This window comes from Solenopsis invicta, chromosome 3 (assembly GCF_016802725.1).
Source record: "Solenopsis invicta isolate M01_SB chromosome 3, UNIL_Sinv_3.0, whole genome shotgun sequence".
In the NCBI taxonomy this organism is placed as follows: Eukaryota; Metazoa; Arthropoda; class Insecta; order Hymenoptera; family Formicidae; genus Solenopsis; species Solenopsis invicta.
The window spans coordinates 24,348,933-24,367,457 of record NC_052666.1 but is presented as its reverse complement, the minus strand read 5'-3'; the positions used below and the strand labels follow the sequence as shown (position 1 = coordinate 24,367,457).

Below are 18,525 nucleotides of genomic sequence, written 5' to 3'. Positions count from 1 at the left end.
ATATAAATCTCGCTTTCTCGCATAATTTATGTTTGACAATAACATCGTCTTTAAACGGCCCATTTATATAGTGTACAGACCTTATTACTTCTTGGGCCATAATTCAATGCTTATTGCCGGCGGCAGTGGGTTCTTTTGGGAGCTTGACAACCATTTGTTTATCGCCCAGCTACGTGTTTTGCTCTTTGTCGTGCTCTGTTTCGCGACACGTACATACAACGGAAAGGCACAATAGATGCCCCTTTTCATAATGGAGTCTACATAGCGCTGTCTTATTGTGCGTTCCATCATTCCGGAATCTCTTTGCCGTTTCATGTGATATTTCCGACACGCGCGTCCGACATACGCATATAAGATGTAGATATGTAGATATAGAAGGGAGCAATCAATACCTATATCTTAACGATAAATTAGTGTAACGCATGGTGCAAGATAAAACAAATCGTTCATATGCACGATATCGATTATAGCCGATCTCTTGCAAAACAAAATTTTAACCAGCACAAAATATCGTGATTATAAATATCGCATCACTGTCCATTGTCGATTATTCGATCTTGATTGTAAATGATAATTCGCGCTCGTGGCTGTACTTCAGTTAATTTCACGATCATACATCGATAATTGGCGTAAATGATTTCCGTAATAATTCTACCATAAAATACTAGTATGTTTCTGCATAAATCAAAATTGGAAATGCAACAATACGAAAGTGTTTAAATGATAATAATAATAATAATAATAATAATAATAATAATAATAATAATTCCGTATAACGCGCATCATTATTAAATCACATAAAGTCGCGAATGGAAAATCATTATCAATGAGTTACAATTGAAATATTCAAGACCCAATATTGGATATGTTGAAAACGAGGGATAAAGAGACGTTTGATACAATTACAATGTTTTCACGAGATCATAATTGCGTCGGATCATAAAATTGCAAATTACATATCGCGAATTCTCATGAAGGTTGTCAGGATCGAAAATAATCTCTGTGACCCCAGGAGATTGACAGATACCGGATCCCGGACGGTGAAAATGTACCGCATAAAATCGAAATTATTCCATTTCCAACGTGGCCGCGATGCAGCTGAAGGGAATAACCAGCAAAGCGGCATTTAATTATTATAACTTCTTTACGGACTTCTAATTACGCAGAGTTATGAAGTTGCAAATTACATACCTGAACGCGATCAGAAAATAAAGTACGTCACGCGAGGCCGCAAGGTCGACGGAATATTGATTCGCGAAAAAAAAAAAAATAAAACATTAAATGAAAAAGATATATTGAATAAAAATGTATTGATTATACAAGACGTATAATAGAATGCATTTTGATAAGGCCAAACAGAATTTCTGATCACGATTGTACTCGATATCTTATAGATAGAACGTTTGATAGACTTAGCTGTATACGAAGAGAATTTTCTTATAAAATTTATCCTGAAAATCATGAAAACCGTAGGATAACATTGTATTTCGAAGAATTTTATGTTCAAAAATTTTCTCTGATTTGTTAAAATTTACATATACTACGCATATTTTATATTTTAACATGGTAAAATATAAAATTGTTACGGTCGCTGTGCGAACTTGAGGAAATAAAGGCACGTGTTGTAGAAAAAGATATAAGAATAATAAAGAACACAACCATGAAACACAAGGAACGCAAATACAAGCTCGTAAACTGTCACGAAAAGTTGATCTGATTTATATAAAAGCTCGCACCGAGTCCCGAAAGTCCTCTTGATGACAACACGTTGTCAAAAACCCCATGAGACATGGTGTATTTTGCCAAACGACCAATCAGAGCTTGGCCTTTTATTCGAAACTTATTAAATTTTTGTCATCTACATCAGTTATTTCTTATTTGCTTTCTATTTTTATCACTAAATATTGCTTTTGAAGTAAAGATGTAAAATACTGAAGAAGTATGTTTTAGAAGACCGGTACGTATTCAGCCATTCTCCTTTAAATCAATTTTACCGCATGCCTATATTGTTGTAAAATGGCGGAAATTAAGGTCAGCGCGTTGCTATGCGTAAACTCATCCTAGATACGAGCACACAATGTCTCCTTGCATCATGGATCTTCCAATGTCCATTGTCCGGCGATCGATATCAGCAAGCTAATAAATTTTGGTCGGCACACGAAAGTGCGGCCATAACATTTGATTATTTGCTAAACTGTAGAATTAAATTTTAGTTATTTTAAAATATGTTTAATTTGACTTTTTTATCGTTTTAAATAGTATAAATCTCAAGTTGCAATCAAAATATATAATATTTTATACAAATTTTATAATGCATATTTTTAACCCTTAAATTGCAATACCGGTTTTATAAACGATCTTATTGAAACTTTACTTGTCAATAATTTTTTGACATTCACAAGGTGCGCTCTAAACTCATGGTACTTTCCTATGTCATTTGTCCCCACCAAACACTGCAGTAGACTCATCATCATTCGCTGGGGATCGTATAGGGTAAGACTGCTTATTACAGGATAGGTAATATGAGGTAGCAAGGTTTCTGCTACATTAATAAACGCATGTAGTTGGTACCATCATGAACTTATTGCTCTCGGGGTGAAATTTATTTAGTAGAAAATTCATTACTAAATTGATCATGTGCAGTCGTTGAAAAAAAATTTTTGAAATTGGATGCTGTCAAGTTTTATTGGAATGAATTTTTTAATCTCTCGTTTATTATACAATAAACAAATATTTAATAATAAATTCTGCATGCAGTGATAGAATAAAGTTATATTAATAGAAAAATATGGAATGTGATAATTTGCTTAATTATAAATATTATATTTGAAGATCGTAAAACCGCAAGATGTGGAGCTCCTAATATGGACACTGAAAAAACTCTATTTGTTATTGTATATTTTGACTTCGAGAGCTTTTCAAAACGCTATAATAAAGTTTTTCATTGAGAACTTTTCAAATTATAAGGCTCGAAAATTAGAGCCTTCAGCAGCAGCAGAAGACTTTAAAATATCTCGAAAAGAATAAGTTTTAGAGAATAATGTTATGTACAAAAGTTTTTGAGTATCGAAAGAGCTATCTGATTGGTCAACTAGATTTTGAGCCCGAAGATTAATTTAAACTCGGTAAAGTCCAAATTATTAAGATCCATTTCACATAAAAAAGTCTTTGTGTCTCATATTTCTAATCCTCACGTTAAAACATCTTTCTCTGTCTCTCTTCTTTACAAAAATAATAGGAATAAATAAAAATATTTATTTTTCATTACGAGGAACTTATAAACATGATAGCGGTCTGTCAGATCGCAGTTTATCAATAGTGTGATTTTTTCAAACGTTAAAATTTAAGAGTTAATTATATTCAACTGGCAGTTTCTAGAAAAAATTTGATTAATTTATTTTCTAATAGAAGTACTGGTCGTATTAACCAGATTTTCAATTTATGCAACCAGATTATACGTCGCGTGAATTTTAAATCATTTTCCGTTCTCAGAATAGTGTGTGTCGCCGCAGGAAAAGCCTAAGCGTTATTTAACACGGTCCCAGCGAGACTTTACAAGACGATAATTGGGCGAAATTATAAAATTGCAAATGACAGAGAGGCGGGCGCGACGTTTAACTTGCCGGCGCGTAGGAAATAATCGTGTGAGGCCGCCCGTGAGAGAGATTGACAGGTATACGTATATGTATATCGCGGGACTCGCTCCGCGCGCGCGGCCGAGCGTGAGCGTGAGAAAGACGACGAGCGAGAGCGCGAGAGAGAGGGGGCGAGGCGCGCGCGCACTTCACGGCGTACCGTTGCCGCGCGCGACAGCGGCGCGCTTCAAATCAGTCGCGCCTGGACCTTCGTCACGGAGGGATTTCGCGCGTTACTCACGCCTCTCTCTATCTCGTATCGTACTTGTCATTCGTGCGATCGTCGTTCTCGGTCTAATCGTCGCCGCGAGGTGAACGCCGATCGGCGACACGCGCCGCGAGTCTCTCTCTGTGCCGTACAATCCGTGCTCCGGTTTCTTCGTTTTTTTTTTTTTTCTTTCATCGGGTCAGTGCCGAGGTACGCCATTACGCGAGTTCCACGCCGGCGGCGGTGACGCGCGTCGCCAGGGATCATCTCGTCGGTGGATGCTGTTTGCACGTCTTCGCGTCGTAGCTGCCGCGAGATCTCAAGGCTCAAGGACCGCCCGGTAAGTGCACGCGCACACGCGCAACACATGTATATGTACACACGCACATGTACACATGGACGTGACGAGCGGCCGGCGCGGAGTAGCGAATGCCATTCACGCTGTCGTGCCGGTGAGACCCAAAATTCCCAGGTGAGAAACGGCGCGAACGCTGCGTCGTTTTCGAATTGTTCACATGACATGGTCACGTGATCGTACGATCGCGGTTCTCCACTTTGGAACACGCGTCTCGCGATTGCTCGTGACTTCGTTTTTTTTCTTTTTCTTTCTTTTTTTAAGCCATGAGCTATAAGAGCAATTCAATTGCGTCGCTAAGTGACGTGACAAGAAGTGACGTGACAAGGTTACATGATTCGATAGCTTTACTGAATAGCAATACAGATAAAAGTATTTCTTTTTCGTCAGAATCTGTATTGTAAATAAATTTGTGATGTTCCAAAATTGAATACATCCACTCGATAGCGCTATTCAATAAAGTTATTGAATGGTGCACATCAGCGCGCCTTTGTCCCGTCTTCATCTCGTCCATTTGTACCGATGTAGATTAACCTTAATCTCAACTTACCTTTAGTTTCGCAGAAGTATTTAATTTTAAGATATTAAAATGTTTTATTTTTTGTCAACGTTTTTTTAAATATTTAAAAATACTTTAATTTTAAACGCGATATTTTTAAAATGCTAAGACCCGTTTGCGCTAATATAGATTAACTTTAATCTTGGTTTAGAATTACAAAAGATAGAACGTATAACTTAGAATTAAATTCTCAGAACTAGAAAAAGATAGAAAGTAGGTTAAACCGAGATTGATACAAGCGAGATTGGTGTTTTAAGTCTAACTATCGTTTAAAGTTAAAATATTTCTAAATGTTTAAAAAGTGGTGACAGGATATAAACAGTTAATATCTTAATATTAAACACATTTTTTTATAAATTTAATCTAGATTCAACTCCTGCTTTTTATTTTTTTTTCTAAATCTTGGAATTAATTTTTAGAATTAGAAACAAATAGAAAAGGAAATTAAATCGAGATTGAAGTTAATTAATGCAAACGAGCCTAAAGTTTTAAATTTAACCATTGTTTAAAACTAAAACATTTTTAAGTATTTAAAAAATGGCGACAAGATGTAAAAACATTTTAACCCTTAAACACAGCATAGAAGACCCTTGCAACTTTAAGAAAACATAACGTTGGTTTATATCAATATTTTGTTGAACAAATTTTGTTTTAAATGAAAGTTTAAAGTCTCAAAAATGTGACTGAATAAAAGGCATTGTTGAAATATTATCTATTGTGAGATTATTAAGGCAAATCCATTAAGCGAAAATAAAGATTTGTAAAAAAATCCATTTTCTTCATTAAATCGTGTCTTCACAATAAAAAAATTTTTAAGGATTTTATAATATGGCATTTTAAAGTTAAAACGTGAGATTGTTAAGAAAAAATTATAACATTGTCATTCCTTTTAAATTATAATTATGTAACATGGAAAATATAATGGCAAAAAGAATTTATTTCCGTGCCATTTGAATTCTATTATAGTTGAGCTCTGAAGCTAATCATCGTCGCGATTGATAGTGAAGACTTCAAACTTTTTTCTCTTCTGACCCAAATCTCCTATCTCATTCTCTTTTCATACAGTAAGCAATTGAAATTTCATACGGGGTCTCCCAAACCCTAGCTGTGTTTAAGGGTTAATATTTTGAAATGAAACACTTCTTTTTTAATCTCGGTTTAACCTAGTTTTTATTTTTTTTTAAATCTTGGAATCCATTTCTATATAGGATTAAAAATAGATAGAAGTTAAATTGATATTAAAGTTATCCAGAGCACACACACCTTAATGTTTTAAATCTAAACACTGTTTAAAACTAAAACGTTTTTAAGTATTTAAAAAACTGTAAAAGATGTAAAATATTTTAACATTTTAAAATTAAATATTACTTCTATGAATTTAATCTCGGTTTAATCTACTTTTCTTTTCAAATTTTGGAATCAATTTTTGGAATTAGAGAAAAATAGAAAGTTAAATTGAGATTAAAGTTAATTAATGCAAATGGCCCGTAGTCTTAAATCAAAATACTGTTTAAAACTAAAATACCTTTTTTTTTAATTCTTAGGATTTGAAGAAGATATATGTAGATTATGTAGAAAGTAAGTTAAAAATCAAGATTAAAATTAATTTGTATTAATGCAAACGGGTCTTAAACATTTAAGGCTGAAACATTTTTTACTATTAAACATTTTAAAAAAGATGTTTTAAATGTAAACATTTTTCCACCGCGTTGTTCACAGTACTACTCTTTATCTTTCTCTAATTCTAAGAATTAGAAAAAGAATTGGAAATACTCCTTATCTTTTCTTAATTCCAAGAATTAATTTCGCAAATTAGAAAAAAATAAAGAGTAAATTAAAGCGAGATTAAAGTTAACTTTAGTAGAAATGAACATTGGTAGAGCGCGATTGAATCGCCCGTGTATCATAGGCTCTAAAGCTGCTGTACGAATATCTGACGAATTACATCAATCGAAAGTGCATCGGTGGATCAATTTCAGCCGCCTTTCATTTCACGAAATAAGGTGGCCGGGCGGGTGCGTAGCGTCTGATTACAAAGCACGCGACGTACACACGTATATTTTTAAATTGATTTAAGTGAATACGATACGATGAAATTTTATTCGCGCGACGCAGCTCGCCGCAGTGCGCAGGGTAAATAAAGACGCATCACGGGAAAACAACGGGAAAGCCTGGTAAAACTACTCGCGGAAAGCGCGTGTATTTGTTGCGTTCTTCTTAGATAAACATTGCCTGGCATTTTGCGCGACGTGAGTTTTTATATGCGATCCGCACAGTTTCCGAGTGGACACACCGAGTGTATTGCACACAGCGAACTGGGAATTCGGACTCTATTCTTAGAACTCATCCCGGTCAGCGCTTTCTCGTGCCCGGCAAATTTAGATTGTTCATTTGAGCGTGCAAATTTTTCGTATCTGCACCGAACGAGCGCTACACCCCTCCGAAAAATCGGGACGGCGCTCGCGCGCGCGCTGCTGCTCTTTGCATTCCGAACTGCAAACACGCTGACAGGGGTGGAATCGCGACAAATAGAAGGCACGTATTCTATTTGCGTCTCCCGGCGTTCCCCGGTACGCGGGTAACCATTGAAACTAGTATTACTCGAGGGTTGACGAGCTTTTTTTTCGTTAATAAAACCAGTCGGAACGCTATACATCATTTTCGCTGTATTGACGTGGAATTATTGACATACTATTTTTCTCCGTATTAACAATGACACACTCTCGCGATGTTTCTGCTTGAAAGGGAAGAGAAAAAAAAAACGCCAATTACAGCTTTATTTTTTTTAATGAGATGCGTTCAGAATATTTGTAATGCATTTTGGTGCGCTCGCTTCTGATCATCTTAATATGCCTTCGTATCGTTCGTTCATTCGTTATATAAAATCTCCGTCGTTTTGCCTCTGCGTAGGAATGAAATGGAAAGGACGTGTCGGGTTCTCGATGCTAAAGTCGTTCACCGTAATAAACGTGCTTGCGCTTATGGAACAAGTTCCGGAGATAATCCAAGAAAAGTGACGGCGTATTCAGCGTTATACACGTGACTGCCTCATTCTCATGTAACGCCGGCAGCATATACTTGACCTTTGCGCAAACGTAAGAAAAGAGAATATCATCGGAGGGGACTTGTACATACGTGAACGCGAGCCAACGTTTTCCGAGAGTTTTAACTCTTTGTGCGCTGTTAAATATTAAAGGGTCAAATTTAAACCAATTCCTTGAATTAAATAATTTTTGTTACTTTTAATTTCAGATATCTTGTATCGAGTTGCGCCGATATTTATTATTTCAATACAAAATGTGTAGTTGAAAGAGCAATCTCATCTAATTAACCCACTTCTCTAGTTGAATTGCGCAGTTTCCAAGTAAATAGCGTCCATATTAACGCATTTAGTAAATAATAAATTAAATTTGAGGCTTTGACATTTTTATAGTTAAATTGTTTAACCTCATTGTTTTGCTTAAATTAATAACATATTGAGTAAGAGCAATGGCGATCTATGAATGATTAAAAATAACTCAAATTTGAGTATAATTCGACATCACGAATTTAACAATGTGTGACGAGTTTTTGTATCGAATCGATTTTTTTTAAGCTTTGTATCCCAGAGATTTTCGGGTTGCTGATTACGAATTAAAAGTTAAAATTTTTTAATTCAAAATGACCGGTCTAATATGACGAACTAATAATTTATTTTTAATTTTTATGAAAATTAGTATAGAAAATAGAATCAGACTAAAGCTAATAATTACAAAAATATATGCAATAAATATTATTTTCTTGTAACTACTTTGGTTTTCGAAACCATTTATTTGGATTAACAGTAGAAAATATTGAATTTTACATATTTTTCAAAGATTATCAATTTATAATAAAAACACAATGCAATGAAAAATGTGGCAAAAATCTGGAAAATATTTTAGGATGTCCTAAAAGAATGATTAAATTACCGTTTTGATATAATAATTTTGTAGATAATGCATTTTTCTTCACAAATTTTGTCTACTTGTAAAAACACAAATAAAAATTTGTAGTTGTCTACTCGTTTACACTAATTTGTTCTAAGGACTTTTCGAAAACAAAAAGAAAACCGATACTTAACGTTAAGAAATTCATCAAAATAATTAAAAATTTAATGGAAAAAGATGGACCGCTGAGCGTGACGAAAAGGGTTAAATGTCTCGGAGATCTGATTATAACGTGTAAGTGCTTGTTTTGACAATACGTAGAGAAAAAGATTGCGGCGAAGGGATAAAGAGAGACATAGAGAATTCTGCCGGTCATACCGGTTCGAGTTGTCTCTGCAGCCTGCGAAGGAGTGTGGATAGACAAGTGAGTGCACAGGGAGAGAAGCAGTTAGTCAACAAGAAAATCCGTCACGTACGACGTCGCGCGACTTCCTCTTGCCACAGTTTCTGAACTGTTCGGTAGTATCGACGTCCCGTAGTTTCGATCTCATTAACAAAATTAATCCTACAACTACGCTAATTTCATACGTAAACTGTATATTGAGACATTGAGACTTCCACATCCTAAATATTTTCTTCGTGTGCATTTAAAAACTGCGAGGACTTCTCTACGTATGTTTGTGTTTTATGTTCAACAAAAATTCTCTTCGATAAATGTTCTTCTATAGATTACAACGTATTTGTACATAAGTAATAATGTGATTACAATAGAGATTTGGAGCATAAATAAGGGAGTAGATTTATACGATTGAATTGAGTCGAGTGTTCTTTTCTTAAACAGGAAAACGCGCGAGAATTTCGACAAGTTTAGCGGCGATTGTGAGATTAGCGAACTTGTTGCGTAAATTATGTGTTTGCGCGGAAATTTAGTTACATGCCCTTAAGTAACGTGTCGAGCTTGTAAACTAAAACACCCCGCGGGTGTTCTCTATCCCACCGAGAGGCACCGAAATATTTCGCGTGCGCGCGCGCGAGTGTCGGGGTCTACTTGTGCATCGAACAGGCTCGCGCGTTAAAGCGACGTTTGTGTAACACCGGCCCCACGTGTGTCTCGTTCCCCCGGGATATTGCGTGTCGGTCGGGCACGCGGCACAATTCGAGGTTTATTCGAGTCCGGGAGTTGTCGCTCCCTCCCTAAGCCGGCAGCCTCCACCTCCGTAATATCCGTTATTCGGTTCCGCGAGCTCGGAAGTTGCTGCGAACGTTGACGGGATTTATCTCTCCCCCGGCCGAAGTTACCGGAGAAATAAGGCGAGCCTTCCGGTCGAGGCGCTGCGCTCGCCGGGACGATGTGACGGGGTTCAAATACAGGGTCTTATGAAAGAGCTTAGGCATCCCTGCACCGAGATTCGTCGGTGCTCTACAGAAATTCGCTGTCGCGCTGTTCCGGGATTAAAGCGAAATCGGTTCACGGAATTGTAAACAGGTAGTTAGTTCGATCGTACTTCTTTAGAAATAGATAAATGTAAGAATACACGTAATATTAATTTATGATAGAATAGAACATATACATTATCACTCGAAAGAATCTGCCTATCCCGATTTTTGTACGTATCTCTTTTATATGCCTAAATTTCGTTTTTATTCAGCTATATTATTTTATACAACTTTACATGTTGTATACACATATAATATGTAAAATCACCAATGCGCATGCTACTTTGTTTTTAGATAATGTTGTTTTAACACAAACTAAAAATGAAGCTTTAAAAATATGAAAACAGACAAGAAAGTTTCTTCCCATATAAACAAAAAAATATTTTTTTAGATTTTTAAAAGATATTTTGTCATGTCTTAAGATGTCTTGCATTTTTTTTTTAAATTGCGAAAGGCAGCTTTTAGCAATATCAAAGATATCTTGTGCAACATTTTGAGTTATCATTTCATATATCTCTAAAAATGTCTTGAAGATATCTTTTGGACATTTAAAAGACATCTTATGTGACAAATATCTTAAAAATATATTTTAAGATATATTTTTTAGATATTTATAGAACTTCGATGTTTTCTCGGTTCTATAAAATGATATAGCAGTTTTTATAATATTCTTTCGTATTTTGTAATGATTAACGTTTTCGCAATATAATCCTACAAAAGTACATCTGAAAAATTGGGCCCCAAAATTGGCACAGAGGCAGTAATAACAGAATTTAGAGGAACCCATAAGAAAGAAGTCAACTATAAAATAAATTGATAAACCAATAAATAAAATATATTTTATACATTAAACAATAAAGTTTATAAAATTGAAGGGCTAGAATTGAACTTTCCTATTTTATACTTTCCGATTTTTTTGCACTTTACGAGTGGATATATTGCGCTATTTTTTCTATCTTAGGTATTAAAGAATATATTTTACAAATCATTTACGAATCACACACACGTAAAATATAAAATTTTTTGCCATTAGGATTATTATTAAGGCCAACATCTAAAAAATTAGAAAAGAAAATTGAAATTTACTTTTCGCTTTCTTTCTCTTTAAAATTTGCATTTAATTAAGAAAGATAAAATGGGCAAATACTTTTAAGCGGTGATGTAAAAGAGTCTTCGTTAATCACGATATCTTTTGTAATGTAATGTTCATCAGAATGAACGATTTTACACTAATTGTATTAACTATGCAAATGATAATACAATATAATAATATGAGATATGGAGCTTCAAATAATTCTGATAATATTAGTTATTAGAGGAAAATATAACGTAGATGATGCTTTAGAAATATAAAGTGCATCGCGCATATGAGTAAGGAAACGGAGAAACGTGTGGCTGATGATTCCAGTTTGAAGGCATCTTGCGGTTTTCGCGGCGCGGAGTTAAGTAAATCGCACGAGAAAGAGGAACAGAGAAAGAGAGAGAGAGAGAGAGAAAGAGTTACATCGAGAGTCATTTTCTCGTTATGCAAAGCACCTCTGCGAAAGGATTTAGAGTAAGGATTCAGCATAGTTCTTTCCTACATTTCATATTCATCGCCCTGACATTCCGCCGGCTTGAGGTTGCCCCTTAAAATAATCTCCGCCACGGATCTAGGCTGCCGCGCTGAATACGTCGTATCGCGAATACGTTTCTAATTTGATTTACCTTGTTCGCCGACGCGGCACGATGCGATAAATTTACGCCGACGCTAAAAGATCTAGGCCTGGCGCGTCGGTGCCAACGGAGTATCGCAAATCGCGCAATGACGGAAAGCAGTAATTTGCACAGCGACGATCTGCGACGAACAGTGCTGTATCGAATTTAGCCCATTGCTAGACGTTAAAAGTTTTCAACTCGACATATTTTTAAATTACTTCAACGAATGGTATTTTTTTAGATATATAGATTTGGATTTGTGTGAGAAAGAAAACATTCAGTTTTTGAATAAAAGAAATATTTGTTCACTTTGTGAAAAGTTTACAAAAAAAAGGTTTTGCAAAAAATCTATGTAAAAATTTAGTTAGAGATAAATCTGCAAATAATTTTTGTTAGACTTTCAAAATAGTTATGTAGGACGACAAAGTTGATGATTGCTAGAATGTCAAAACTTGTTGCAGCATTTCTTACATCACATTTGAGTGTCCTACATAATTATTTTGAGTGTCCCACGCACAAAATTATTTTCAAAGACCTATAAGTGTAAAGTTTTGTGGAATTATAATGTATTATTTTTTTATAATAAGAAAATTAATCATAATTATTCCATTTTTTAATATTATATAAGCGATTCTAAGTACATTTTCAAGTGTTTTCGTATTTATGTATTTTATTTATCGGATTTATACATTTCTCACGCAAAATAAATGTAAATGTAAACGGAAGTTCTTGTGACCCTATAGAAGAATGATAAAATATGTCTGCATGTTCTGTATTTTCAAGTTTAACGATTGTACGCGCGAAGCGTATTAAGAGCTATGATATTCAACACTGGAAGGGTTGAGATAATATCTTAGGGCAAGAAGCAGTTATGCAGATGGTGAGTCGCTAGTGACAGATTGCGCGAGAGCGACACGCTGCCAGTGTTACACTTTGTCCTCCGCCGTCGTTGTTTAACAGTTGCCTCACAGGTGCCATATACCGAGTGTGCTCGTTTTGGGTGTCAAGTGTCTCGTTATCGTCGTTATCTGGCGCACATTAGCCATATACCCACGTCATCGGCAGTATAGCGCAGCGGTTGCCCTACGTGTGCCGTCAGCAGCTCGAAACTGAGCTGCGATGTTCGGTTTGTTCGTTCATTTTCAACGCGCGTGGAACAACGCGCAAAATTATATGCGGCTGGAATACGCTCGACCTGGCGCGAACTTGCAGCGAAACTTAAATTAAATCCTGGACGGCCCTTCCTTACTTCGAGACCCGCGCGCGTCCGGGGGAGATCCTGTTTAAAATTTAACTCCGGTGAAAGAAAATGAATATTTCACGGCGTAAAGCAGCGCGACGCGAGATCACGGTGCGCATCTCTCTTTTATTTCCGTCGCCGAACACAACCAATTTCCGTTCCGGGAAAGATCTTGGAAAAAAACTCGTTTCTTTTTATTTTTTTTTGAAGCGTGCTGATACAGCCCGCTTTTTTACAAAGTACGGTACAAAGAAAAATTCGTAGTGATGGCAACTGTAAAAGCGACAACTGTACAAGTTTTATATGTAGGATTCTTGTAACATAGTTGAATAAATAATTTTATTGTTATTGCAAGTAAAACTTTAGTTGCCATAAATATAGAACAATTTTTATATACAGCAATTTATATACAGCAACAATATTTGTGACACTATTAGTTTATGGCGAAACAGCGCCTTAATTAAAATGTAACTTTGTAAGAAATGATCATAATGAAATGTTCCAAAAAGCATTTTACAACTTGAATTCTCTACTTTTGAGATTATTGCTTCATTAAACGAATTGATTTTTTACGAAGCTAGACGGATACAAATGGTGATGCGCCAAATCTCAAAAGTTTTTACACATTTTGCAAAGTTCCACGGTGAGTTAAAAATTTCATATAATTGCGATTCATAGCGTTCAAAACCGTGAATTACCTTTAATCGTGAATTACCTTATACTCGACGAGCATTGTGCGATTATTTTTCTCCGCAATATTTAACATTGAAGCAAAAATAATACTATTTGCTCCAATGTTTAATCTTTTTAGGCTCATTTTAATGAATGAAGCATTTACGCATTTCAAAAGTGTGAATCTTTATCTTTGATTTTTTTGTCACCGAGTTATTCAATGTTAAATAGTAAGGTTCATGTTTGCTTCAATGTTGAATAACTCTGTAAAAAAAAATCGCACAAGGTTTAGCGAATGCTCAAATTAAAGGTAAAGGTAAAAAGAATTCACGTTTTGAAACGGTGTATAGTAAACCCGATTCTGCAATTTTGAATTAGAATCATGGACTCTCGCAAATAAAGGTTGTAGAAGGTTCTTAGATTTAATGCATCTTTTTTACAAACTTTGCAGTTCTTTAGCGTGAACTAAAAATCACATACAAATGTGATTTACAACGTTCGTATAAAAGTTCTTATTATTTTTATATTATTTTATAGTTGTTTCACGAGAATTTTGGATAATAAATGTAATTTTTTTATTACATACGCTATTTTGTAGCAAGATGGATATTTTACTCGTTAATTAAAAACAGTCATGAAAAGAAATTTATAAAAATTATAAGTGTAAGTAAATATGCTACGCAACCGTTTTAGAATACAATCTCTCCGTGATATATGCGAATGTCGAGAATGTATTCTAAAGTGATTACGCAGCTGTTATGTGATACGTGTCGCAGCTTGTAATTAGAGATACCTACGCTACGAGTCGGAAAGTGACACGCGCTGTCGCAATCTTTGACGCCGCGCTGCGTCGTTTCGTTTTCCTTAATTTCGCTATCGCGAATATTCGTTGCTGTCGACGAGGAGAGATTACACCGCGGCGTTAATATTACGTTGGACGACTGTGCCGGTGGTTAACAATCGCTGCGGGTGCCGCGATTACGCTCCGGTGTCGAGTGTTTCGTTTACCGTTATCCGACAAGTCGTCATCATCGTTGGAGACTGCCATTTGCATTGCAGGTGCAAATTTATCTCGCATTCATCGCAAAATTAAGAATGACGGATGCGCGTCCGACACGCGTCAAGTTGTTTGCATCGAGTTAGTCACTATTCAATCAAAAGATCATTTTTACGGCTACTCCCTTCTGAAAAATCTATGGGTTTGTTTGACCATCTTTAGTGCTGACTGCATACTTATCTCCTTTGAAACAAGTGAAATAGGCTTCGAATATGTTTGGCATTGATGATTCAATGCTCTGTACATACATGCTGTAATCTCTTTATTTCTTTCTTTCTTTTCTATTTCTATATTTGTAGTGTACATTTCTCTCCTGGGCTTGTTATTTTTGCCAATTGGACATGTGAATAATGTTCGGTGTTATTCAGTCATCGGTCAATCATGATCCGATAAATTGAGTTCTTGGATATTTTGTAACTACATATAAACAAAAAATCTTACTTTTATAATATTAAAAAAACTGTCTAAATTTTACAACAGCAGTACTAAAGATAATTAAAAATATGTAAAAAAAATGCCTTGTTTATTTTACATTAAGTGAGGAAAAAGATATTTTTAAAATTTATTTCCAAAAAGAAAACTAATTTTTAAAAAGGTAAAATCAGCTGATTTTAGCCCCAATAAAAACGGAACATTTTCTCTTATATTTTTTAACTTGCTAAATCTGATTCTGACCTTTAAAAAATTTTAATTTGCCGGAAGTGTAAAATCAGTATATAAAGCTATAATATTAAATATATAATATAAGCTATTATATATATATATATATATATATATATATATATATGTTAATGAAAATGTAAAACTATATAGGATAAACAATATTAAATAAAAATCGACAGATATAAACCATACAAATTAATAAGTGAAAAAGGTCTTGCTCTGTCAAGTCAATTTTGGTGATTAAAAATATTTTTGGCGAGAATTTTATAATTTCTAGTAGTTAAAAATATTACAATAGGATATAAAAACTCTCTGGGAGAGAGTTCTTAAAAGACATAATGAACAAACAATGTTCTCAAATACCGTAGTCAAGATTTAAAACAATTCCCATCGACAATGCCTTTGTTTCTAATCATTAATAATTTTTTGATTTTGTTTTATCAAGCAGAACATGAACTGTTAGAGATGAAAGCATTACCATTTTATTAGCAGGAACATATGAATATATATTTATAAAGCTAAACAATAATAATTTACGATACTACATGTATTGATGTGTTTAATAACTTTATATACTATTTAATAGTTTTATGTATTGAATTTTAATACTTTTTTAACAAATTAAAATGTTTTAAAGATTCCAATTAGATTTAAAAACTGTAAACAAACATGTCATTTTTATTTGTCACAGACAAAAATCAGCATGGTATCCTTTGATTTATATTGACATATTTATACCGTTTTTTAATGTAATAAGTATTTTTATACTTATGAAATAGGAATTTTTAATTAAAGTTAAATGTAATGACAGATTCTCCTAAGAATGTTATAGGCTGGCTGTATTTTAAGAAATATATTCAACTTAATTATTAAAAAATACACAATTTGAAAAAGCAAATTTGCGCGTAATACTGAATTTCAGTATGCTAAAGTAATTCATTATTGAATGCATTTTTGCAGTAATGTAAAGAAAATACAGTTACTGACTTCTCAATTTCTCAACGTGAATGACATTTTTGTAAATCTGATAAAAGGAATTTAAAAAGTTCCTAAAAAAGGAATACTATAAGTTAAATTAAGAATAGATGAAGAAAATTATATCTACCTCCCTGATTTCAAATTTCAAAATATCTCAATTTCGGCAAAAATCTTTTACATTGTTTGTCAATTTTTGGTTCTACATCGCGTTATATTAGGTTAAAAAAAAACCACTAATTAAACTTTATAATTAAAATGTTTTTGTTGCATATAAATACATTTTTATCGGGCTCGCAAATCGCGAGTTGCCAGATTTACCAGATTTAGTAAAATTTTGCCACTAACTGAGTTTTGAAACTTATCTCGTACGAATCGATTCGCGGTTTCCATTCTTGCGTTCATATTTCACGGGACACGATCCCGCGTACAAGAAATTAATTCAATTGTCCTCAGCTGCCTTGTTTTTGAGTAACATTGCGGAACAATCTCGTTATACCCCGGCAGTCATATCGTGACTCGAAGTGCCATTCGTTTTTTACCTGTTGCAAATGCAGACGAAAAGGACGACGACAGGGAAGCGAGCGAGTCAGCTAATTTGCCTGCGTTGCATTCATTCGTAGCGTTGTTTTTTTTTGGCCAAAATAATTGTCCAGCAGATTGTGTGTCTCTGCACGAATGGGAGAAAAGTCAATATACACCTCGCGGCAACGTGCAACTTTCATTCCGATATAACGTATCGACATGCGTGCGTATGTATATTGATGAAGGCGAAGTGTACGTGAAAACGACCCCGCAAATACGATATAAGCGCACCAAGTGTAAAAATCCGCGCGGTAATAGCGGAATTAAATCAGGAATTTAAATATCGCGACGCAATTTTTTTCATCAGCGTTTTGCAACCTTATTTAATAAGTAAGGTAACTGTACCAAATACGGCTTTGTTTCTAATATAGTTTACTTGTTGTTTATAAGCAGTTGCATGATGAATTAAATAAATAACGCTACACATAAAATATATCGTATGGACTGTCAATGTGACTTGTTTGTAACAGTTCACTGATCAAATATTTCATAAACTTTATTGCTTTCTATAACCACCAAATGACGATTATTAATTTCCGCGGTTTATATTATTGTACCTATATCTTTGTATTTAACAAAAATGTATATAATTTATATTTTTGTTACAATGTTTTGTTTATAAACTGGAAAGGATATTCTTTGTGAGATAGAATCAATATAACTAATCTAAAATGACACACATTAATTGTAATGACTCTTTCAATATTTTTATTAATTCAGAGCATCAATTTGAACCCACTAACTAAACTGCGATAAGCTATGGTCTTAAGAGGGAAAGTTAAGATAAGTCAATTGTTTGACGAAAATAGTTCTTTATGTACTCTAATATGTCGATAAACATGTTAATATATCAATAAACTTATAAATTTATAAAAGTAACATTTAGATCACTTGGTTGTCTATTTCTCTAACACTTTTTATAAAAAGGAGGAAAACATATAATTAGAAAATATATTCAGTATATAGGTACTCTCAATACGACCTGAATAATATTTTTTCTAAACATCTTCATTGCACTCATGTAATTATTTGAAATTGTTCCATATTTTAAATTAATGTTTAGAAATGTTTTCTTTTTTGAAGCTGACCTTCAGTTTTTAACTTTAAATTCGACAAAAAATTATAAAAAATTGCAAAGCATAGATAGTATAGAGTATAGTTACCTTATTTATTAGAGTGATAGAGAAGTAGACAACCTTCTGTTTGCAGAGGAGAAAAAAAAATGTTACATAATTTTTACTATATTTCACATGAGAAGAAAGAGAAACACATGCGCGTAGATAACGAACTCGAGGCGAAATACGGTAGCATCGCAAACTGACCTACATCTCCGTAGCCACTATTCGCGAGAGAGCTTTTAATGAAAGCATTAAAAATAAAAACGTCTCTGGCATTGTCCCCGGAGGTCGACTGCATTTCAATTTCGATTTTCCGCCGCCGTGTTTGTACACTGGAATTGCAAAGGTGCACTCATGACCTCGAACACTTTTACCGTTCGCACTTAATCTTCTAATTTGCCAGAAAATTACGTGA

At 34.4% G+C, this 18,525-nt stretch overlaps 1 protein-coding gene across 4 annotated transcripts in view; it reads left to right on the top strand.

The window, feature by feature from the left end:
* The first annotated feature begins 3,810 nt into the window (after positions 1 to 3,810).
* LOC105197189 (CD151 antigen) overlaps positions 3,811 to 18,525 on the top strand; it is a 154,460-nt gene continuing 139,745 nt past the window's right edge. For 2 of the 4 annotated variants that reach the window (XM_011163438.3, XM_011163441.3), the window contains exon 1: positions 3,811 to 4,183. The gene's annotated coding sequence lies outside the window, so the exon portion shown is untranslated. The remainder of the gene's footprint in view (positions 4,184 to 18,525) is intronic. The other 2 variants (XM_026136848.2, XM_039447243.1) reach the window with 1 other exon arrangement.